Below are 8,728 nucleotides of genomic sequence, written 5' to 3'. Positions count from 1 at the left end.
GCTGGTCTTATGACTCTCCTCTCAGCCAGGCTCTGGCTCTCAAGCACTCAACAGCCCAACCTCGGGAGGGGAGCAGAGTCTAAGCACAGGACGAGGGGCACAGGTTCAGCCCCGGATGGCACTTCTCCACTCTTGACTTTCCCTCCCTTCATTGATGAGCAGCAAGAAATAACAGAGGATGGGAGCAGTTGGGTCTTCCTGAGTTTACAGCTGGGAACCTGAGATGCAAAAGAGGACACAAGGGCAGGCAGAACACGCAGCCCCAAACAAGCAAGACTCAGGGCGTGCGAACGGGAGCCTGAAAGCTTGTCCTCGCCACCATCGCTGTCTGAACCCCCACCAACCTCTCTGGCCACCATACGGGTTGCCCTTGTTGACCAGGAAGGGCTGTTGCCACCGACCAGACTGAGCAGACATCCCCAACCTCTGCCCCTCAGCCTGCTCTGGTCTGGAGTGATGATGGAACCTAACATGGATGCACAAGCCAGGATCTCCAGGGTCATGTGTTAAAGGTTTGGCTCTGACATTTAGCTCAGCACAGCCCTTGGCAAGTTTAACTGCCGTCCTGGGCTCTGTGGACTAGAATAGCTCACTTATCAGAATGTCAAGGTAGGAGGCACCAGATAAGCTGGGGTGCCCTGGCAGAGGCCAGTACCCAGTCCCTCAGCAGCCAGGGCTCAGCAAGGGGAAGCTGTCCCCTCTGTTTTAAAATTAGCCCAGAGAAAGCCACTCCACAGGTCTCTTAGAGAAATACATTCAGATTTTTTTCTTTCCCAAATGTCTCCTTGCAATCCTTCACGTTTGAACTCCCCTTCTTCTAATCTTTAGGAAAAACAGAACAATTCCTTCATGGCTGACCAGTCTTCTAGACATCTGAGGATGGTCTCCCGGTTCTCAGCGACCCGACTGTGGCTCCGACACGGTGAAAATTTCATCTAAAAATGGCTCCTTCCAACCACCTAATGGTTTCCTGTGCCCCACCCTTCTCTCCATCACCCTCCCATCTGCAGCCTAAATATTCAACCAGGGTTGCTCAGAAAATGCAAACTTCTGCTAACATTCTCCTAAGTGGAAAGCACAACCCTTCCTGCCCGAATGATCATTTTCCAAGGTTTTCAAAAATTAATTATTCCTGGCACATGCTAGGAGATCAAATCAATGGTTGCTGAACTGATTTAAAAACAAACAAACAAATAAAAAACAGACCTGGGTGCAGTTTTCAAGTATGTGAATGCATAAGATGTCGCTGATGGTTTTGACCACCTGAGTCACGGAGAGCGTGGCCATTTATGGAGCAGACAGGAGGGAGGAAGACGGTGCCCCCACTGTCTGTGTTGCGCTCAGCATCCTCACGGGCCAGCTTGGCCCGTGTCTCCTGGACAGGAAACCCAGGCAGACGCAGGGAGAAAGCCCCAGAGGGTTCCCGCGGTACATCCTGCTGGTGACAGGACCACACTGATTCTGCTGGACCCACAGAGGAAAGAGCTCTGCCTGGCTCAGGATGTGCCCAAAGACTCAGGGGAGCCCAAGGCGGAGAGTCCCACTGGGATCTGACTCTGTGGTCAGAGAAGGCAGCAGGGGGCTCCCGGGACGCCCTGGGACAGTGCAGGGCCCTTCTCTCCCTCCCATTTCATCCTCACCTCCTCCTGCTGCTGCCAGCCGGAGCTCGCCCATCTCTGCTTAATGCCGGCGGGCTGCTGTGCAGACAGGAGAGCCTGTTTCTGAGTGATGCCCTCTCTGTCCAAGAGCCAGACAGGGAATCTAGAACACAGTTTGGGGAGGTTGGGAGCCCCGTGCTTTTGTGGAAAGCACAGACCATTTCTCCTTGGGATGCTTCCTCTTTCATCAGTGGCTCTGGTGCTGTTCTAATCGATACTGTTGTAACAATTTATTATCAATCTAGTGATTAATGAAGGGAGCCTGAGAAGTAGTGGACACTCGATAAAGCCTCCAAACATCCCTTCCCAGGTAAGAGAGTGCTTGTCTTTTTTCTAGCCTTAGGTTCTAAGTGAAGTTAGTTTCAGATTGTGTGGGTTCAGAATGGTAGAGGGGGGTGGGATGCCGTGAGGTCAGGGGAGGCTGGGAGGAACAGTGCGGAAAGTAGTGAATGGAGAGAGAAAAACAGAACCTCATCACGCACCTAAAATGCTTCAGGTCACACAGGAAGTGTTCCAGACTCCCTGATATTATTGCCAAGAAGCATCCCCCACCTGCATCCCAGGACTTCCTCTGAGGTCCCTGCCTCGCGCCTCCACATTGGAGTAAGCCCATTTCAGGCCGGATCAATAGCTGAAAATCACAGTCAGGCCCACCAGGCTTCTCACATCAGAATCCAGCCAAGGGGCTTTCTCTCCAAGGCCCACTTCGTTCTCCCACCAGATTCTAGGAAGCCCCAGGACCTCAGCCAGTCAGTTGATGGGATTTACTCCTGGGTTTTGAGAAAAGTGTGGATGTGGGAAGGCCAAACACCTTTCGGGCTTGGTGTTTGACAGTGGAAACCGTCTGGATTTGAAGCCAGGGGACAAGCATCTAGAGGTTAAAGGCTCTGCTACTTACTAGCGCTCTGAGCACTCGGTGCCTCAGCCTCTCCTCTAACACAGGTGAGATGAGCACGTCAGAGGACTGGAGTCCAGTAGAATGCACAGGAGTCTGTCTAGCTCAGGACTTGGTTCCTAAATATTAGCGTCTTTTCACTGACTCCCTCCCACATGGAGAAGTACTTTGTGAAGCAAACCGCCCTACAGTGCATAGCTTAGTGATGAAGTGGAGATACACGTTGGAGTCTCTCACCTGAAGGCGTGTACCTTCGGTAAGCTACGCGGCCTCGCTAAGCTGCCTTTTCTCACCTGTAGGATGAGGATGTTAGTACCTGCTCCGTTAAAAGGCTCAGAAGAGGGCGGACAGCTGGGCACATAAAGCCAACACCCAAGGGCCTGTGGATCTGCTGGCATTTGAAAGGACTCCCAGAACAGGTGCTGGGCTGGCCTTGCCTGACCCAATGCCTGGCACAAGCCCTGGAACTTTGGGGGCCAGAGCTGGTCCAAGGGGCCGGCAGTGCATAGGCTGCCCCACAGGCCGGAGAGGAGAGCCCTGGTTGGTGGGGGTAGGGGATGCGCCACAGGTCTTCAGGGAGACACTCAGGGTTGGGGAGCACGGGAATAATGATGCCACTCTCTAGTCCCTAAACTTGACCTTGAAGCTTTGACCCCTGTCCTTTCTGAACAGTTTGAAAGATGTTTAAAAAGAGACAGGTAGGCACATGGGAAGTGACCAGGGCGGCAGGCGGGTAGAATCAGCAAGGCCCTGTTGCCAATTTGGCCAGAATTGAAAGAAAGCAAGATTAAGCCAAGGATCTAAGGCTGGGGGGCTCACTGCCCCACCGCGGGGACTCTTCACACCCCAACTTGAAGGCAGAGCTGCTCCCCGGGATGTGGGAGGAGAGATGACCCCTTCCCACTGCCCTGGCCTCTCCCCTACCCAGCCGAGGGGGGCTTTGGGAACCTGGGTATCCTGCTCTAGAACAGAACAGCCAAGTTCACAGCCCTCTGAGGGCTAAGTTGCCAGCCTAGGCTTGCCTGCCCGTTCTGGGGAGCTCAGCTCTCCTGGCTGAACTTTGGAGCCACCCAAAGCCCTTCCCAATCCCTGGAGCTGGCTCCCAGGACCGCCAGGTGAGGGTGAAGCCAGCTCCTCCCAGACAGTGGGCACCCTGAGAGCATGCACCCCGCCTTCCAGAATCAGTGAGCTGGGGAAAATGGAGGAGGAAAGAAGACAACTTACTTGTTGAGATCGGAGCTTCCAAGTCCCACTGATGCTAACTTCTAGGGTGTCCCTCCGAGGCGGTGCAGGGACGCTCAGGGCCCTGGAGGGGACCCTCCAGCACCAGCCATCACGGGCTGCCTCGGACTCTGCGGAGAGCCTCTCCCTGCGTGGGTCCTGTGGGCAGAGGCTTCTAAGCCATCCCGTCTCTCGCCAGCCCCCTCCAGTCTCAGACACTAGTCACTCCCTTTCTCCAGCGACAGCGGCGGGAGGCGCTCAGTCTCCCTCCCTCCCTCCCTCCGTCCTTCCCCCCGTCCCTCCCCTCCGCCCTCTTCCCTCCGCGGCTCCTCCTCCCCTTCTGCCCCCTGTACAATGAATCTGTGTAACAATGTGTAATAACCTTTGTAAAGGACCACAGGCGACGCGGTGGGGGGTGGGAGGGCGCGGCAGGGCGGGGGTTCCCTGCGACGTGTTGGGGACACCATCAGTTCTGAATGAATCGGATGGGGAAGGCGGAGCGAGACCCGGGGCGGGGGGCGGCTGGCGGCTCTGCGCTCCGTTCCCCGCCGGCCCCTCTCCCTCCGTCCCCCCACCCCCGCCCCCCAGACTCCCGCCACCTCCCTGCCACCCCCACTGGTGGTACGGGGGCGGGGGGGGGGCGGGATTGTGCTTCTGGTCCTGCAGGTGCCCAGGGCCGAGATCCGTGCGCGCGCGCAGGTGCGTGTGTGGGAGCGTGTGCACGCGTGAGAGCGCGCGTGTTTAGTGGGTGCGGTGCAGCAGACCGCAAGAAGGAAGAAACTAGGTGAGCAGAAATCTTGGTTCAGCTTTGGAGGGGCTGCTCTTTCTCTCCCCGGTGCGTTGAGGGGGCAGCTGGCAAAATTTAGTCGCACTTCTTAGGTGGGAATCTAGCAGGCGGGAGGCTTTCCTTGGGATGTTGGAGGGGCCAGAGTCCTTGGCGCAGCATCCACAGCCCGGAGACCTTGCTCTGGTGGGTGGAGTGAGGGTCCGGGGGTCCCCGTGACTCCACTGGAGATGGAGCGGGTCTAGAAACAGCAAACAGCCTGCTCATCCCTGGCAGTTCTCTCGCCCTGGCTGGAGGCAGGTGGCCTGTGGCCTGGTAGGAGTAGCAGGAAGTACAAAGTAACCTTTCTTTGGAGCAGATAAGATGAAGAGCCATCACTTGACCGCCTGCCCCCTTCCCTGCCTTTTAGGTTTCTCCTCACCTTGGGCAAAGATGGGTCCCTGCCTTCTGTCTGTAACTTCTGTGAGTTGTTGGGAAGCCCCCTGGGAACCTCAGACCCCCTGGAAAGGGAGGGCTGCTGTCTGGGCAGGGGTGGCAGGCTTCTCTCAGGACTGGTCCATGGAGGTGGTGTGGGGAAGGGGGGGGCCTCCCTGGCCCATCTCTGCCATTGCCCAGCCTTTGGGGACCCACGCCCCTGCCCTAGACCCTGAGAGTGTCTCCCCACCGTGGGGACAGGTGCACCCGACCAGGTGCATGAGACCAGCGTCTACCAGGGCAGGGACTCTGTCCTGTACTTTGCTGTGACCCGCACCTCTGACAGCTCTTCCATGAATATTTATCAAGTGAATACTGGCAAAAACAAGAAACCTGGTTTATTAATTACAAGGAGGTGACAAATGCTTGGGGCTGGATGCACCAAACCTGTCCCCTCTTGTAAGCATAGCAACACGGCAGCGGCTGGACAGTTTAGTCTCACGATAGCAACCTGATGGGGGCTCCTCTTGCCTTGGATCAGTGTGCACACCGCCCAGGCACCCTCCCCAGGAACAGAGCTCAGAGCAGCCAGGTAGGTTTCCTGGACCTCCCTCTCCTCTCTCCACAGGGTCGTTATTGAGTGAGGCTGCAGTGATTCTGACTAACCAGGAAATCTCATCCCTTAGGGGATGTAACCTGTCTTCCTGCTCATCCATCACAGGTTGATCTTATGGTTTATCGCTCTGAGAAGAAAATTCTTCAGTCCTTCATTTTCTAGTTCTCCAAGAGGTCTTGATGGTGCACTTCTGTGGACCACATGACACACATTTTAAGCATGTCCTGAGCCCAGGAGATGCTCTGTCCTGGGTTCAGCATAAAGACCATGGAATTTCTTCTGCTCTGATGGTGGAAGCCTGGCTGATTGTGAAGCAGAATGTAGGGTAATAACATTTTATTTTGAAAATGTTCTCACAGTGATAGACCTTGGGCCAGGAGGCAGAGAACCTGGGTCCAGTTCTCAGCCTAGACCTGAAAAAAAGAGAAATAGGATTCTATTCCTGACTGCTTGTTACGGATTGAGGTGAACCTTGACTTTTTCATGCTCAAATCCTTCAAAGAGCACAGGTGACATTTGAGCATGGGGGACACAATTGAAGAACTACTCAGGGGGCTTGGAAGGTATAAGTGCATCCTTCATTGTCTGAAATTGATGAGGCCAGTGTTCAAAAGCAATGGAAAATTCTCGTGTGTCATCATGGTAATTAGTGCACAGAACCACTGCCTCTGTGCACCCTTCCTTGCTTCTTACCTACTTCCATCGAGCAATAGATGAATTCACAATTAAAGTTTTCTCTTCAGAGTATGACACACAGGAAATTATTTTTTCTCCTATTTATAGAAATTCCATTTGCATTTATGAGGCTGGTAATGTCTCATAAATATTTCCAGCCAGATAAAATATTAATTAAAAGAGTTTGTTGAGTTATACTCTGAAGTCCTAACTAAGACTCTTCTAAGACAAATATTTTAAGTATTTTTCTCTCAAGTCAGAAGAATTCTTCTTACATTAGTTGTGCATCCAGCCCATCCACAAATAGCAGATATGTATCAGTCAATGATATGTCTCCTTCTCATGGTTTCTTTATGTTAAAACCACCACTCCCCATATATACATTATATGTGTGTGTGTGTGTGCGTGCATGCATACCTAGTCACTTCAGTCGTGTCCAACTCTTTGTGACCCTATGGAGCCCACCAGGCTCCTCTGTCCATTTTCTTTCTCCAGGCAAGAATAGTGGAGTGGGTTGCCATGCCCTCCTTCAGCAGATCTTCCCAACCCAGGGATCCAACCCAGGTCTCCCGCATTTCAGGCAAATTCTTTACTGACTGAGCCACGAGGGAAGCCAAGGAATACTGGAGTAGGTAGCCTATCCCTTCTCCAGGGGATCTTGCCAACCTAGGAATCGAACTGGGGTCTCCTGCATTGCAGGTAGATTCTTTACCAGCTTATATATAATGCTTATATATATATGTATATATAATGCTTATATGTGTGTGTGTGTATATATATATATATTCAATGAATGAATATTGACTGTATGTAAGTTAAGGTCCACTTCGTTTGGGACACTTTGATAAGCACTAAAAAATATAATGATGAGCTTTGATCTAAAATACCTAACAATCTAATTGGGAGTGTCAGCCTATGTGCAGACAAATTAACAACTTGGGATTTTAATTCCCAGGTGCTAATTGATGGAATGGTGTGTAGAATTGATCGTAACTCTACCAGAGCCAGGGGATGGAAGGCTCTCTGACTGCAGCGAGAAGTGGAGCATGAAGACTAGAACTGGAATATGAGGAGGGGGCTTGAATGAAAAGAACCTCGGGGAGGTAAGTGCTCAGGGACCCGCAGCGAGGGAGCGATTGCTACTGGGATGAAGGGCAGGTGAAGTGTGGGAAGTGATGACGGGGCTGTAATTGACCGAGTGACTACTATGTGCTAAGCTCTTCTGCTTCACAGAAGACAGTGCTTTTAAGCTTCTTAATAACCTCCTGAGGAGGGTAGTGTTATCATCATTCTCAGATGATAACAGGATACTTCTCTTGTTTGAGCCTCCTTTTCTCATCTGAGAATGATGAGAAAAGGAGGCTCAAACAAGAGAAGTATCCTCTCATTGGCACAGAATTTTTTTTTTAAAAAAAGCAATATATTTTGTAAAGCCTTTATTGAGTTTGTTACAATATTGCTTTTGTTTTGTGTTCTGGTTTGTTGGCCCTGAGGCATGTGGGATATTATCTACCCCACCAGGAATTGAACCTGCACCCCATGCATTGGAAGGCGAAGTCTTAACCACTGGACCACCAGGGAAGTCCCTCATTGGCACAGTTTTTAACAGTGAATTTCAGAACTCAGTTTTGTCAGGTTACACAGTCATATTCCTAACTGCTAGGTGCTGAATTGTGTGTCTCTGCCCCAAATTCAGATGATGAAACCTTAAGCCCCAGTCCTGCAGACTGACTGTCTTTAGAAACAGGACGTTTGAAGAGGTGATTAAGTTAAAATGCGTCTGTTGTAATAGGCCCCAATCCAGTGGGGCCTGGATCTTTATAAAGAGAGGAAATTGACACACAGGGAGACACACAAGCATAGTCAAGGCTATATGAAGACTCAGGGAGAAGACAGCTATCTGCAAGCCAGGGAGAGAGGCCTCAGGAGAAACTAAACCTGCCCACACCTTGATCCTAGATTTCCAGCCTTCAGAACTGTGGGAAATTTCTTTTGTTGAAGCCCCCAGATCTGGGGCATTTTGTTAGAGGGACCCTAGCACACTAATGCAGTAACATGATGGATGGAACGCTGCTTCTCACAAGGATGTTGCATGCCAAGCTATGGAATTTGAACTTTACTCCACAGATGGGAAGTATCTGTTGAAGATTTCTGAGTCACAGAGAATTATGAAAGCCATTTCTGTGAAGATTTTCCTGGAGGTGGTTTGCATATTATTCACTCATTTCAGTGAGCACCTATTTGGTGACCCCCACCATGGCAGAGACCGCATTTGCCAGGGTCACCTCTGAGCACCACTGGTTCCCAAGCTTGCACAGCTTCTGGCACATAGACAGTAAGAAACTAATAGTTGTCAAATGAAAGAAGGTTAGATTCTAAGAACAGGAAAAAAAAAAACCACAGCAAGATAAATGCAGAACTTGCCTTCAAATGGCTTCCAGTCTGGTGAGGAGAGCGGTATATAA

Source organism: Bison bison, unplaced genomic scaffold (assembly GCF_000754665.1).
Source record: "Bison bison bison isolate TAMUID 2011002044 unplaced genomic scaffold, Bison_UMD1.0 scf7180017864205, whole genome shotgun sequence".
Taxonomy (NCBI): domain Eukaryota; kingdom Metazoa; phylum Chordata; class Mammalia; order Artiodactyla; family Bovidae; genus Bison; species Bison bison.
Note: the sequence above shows the minus strand (reverse complement) of the source record.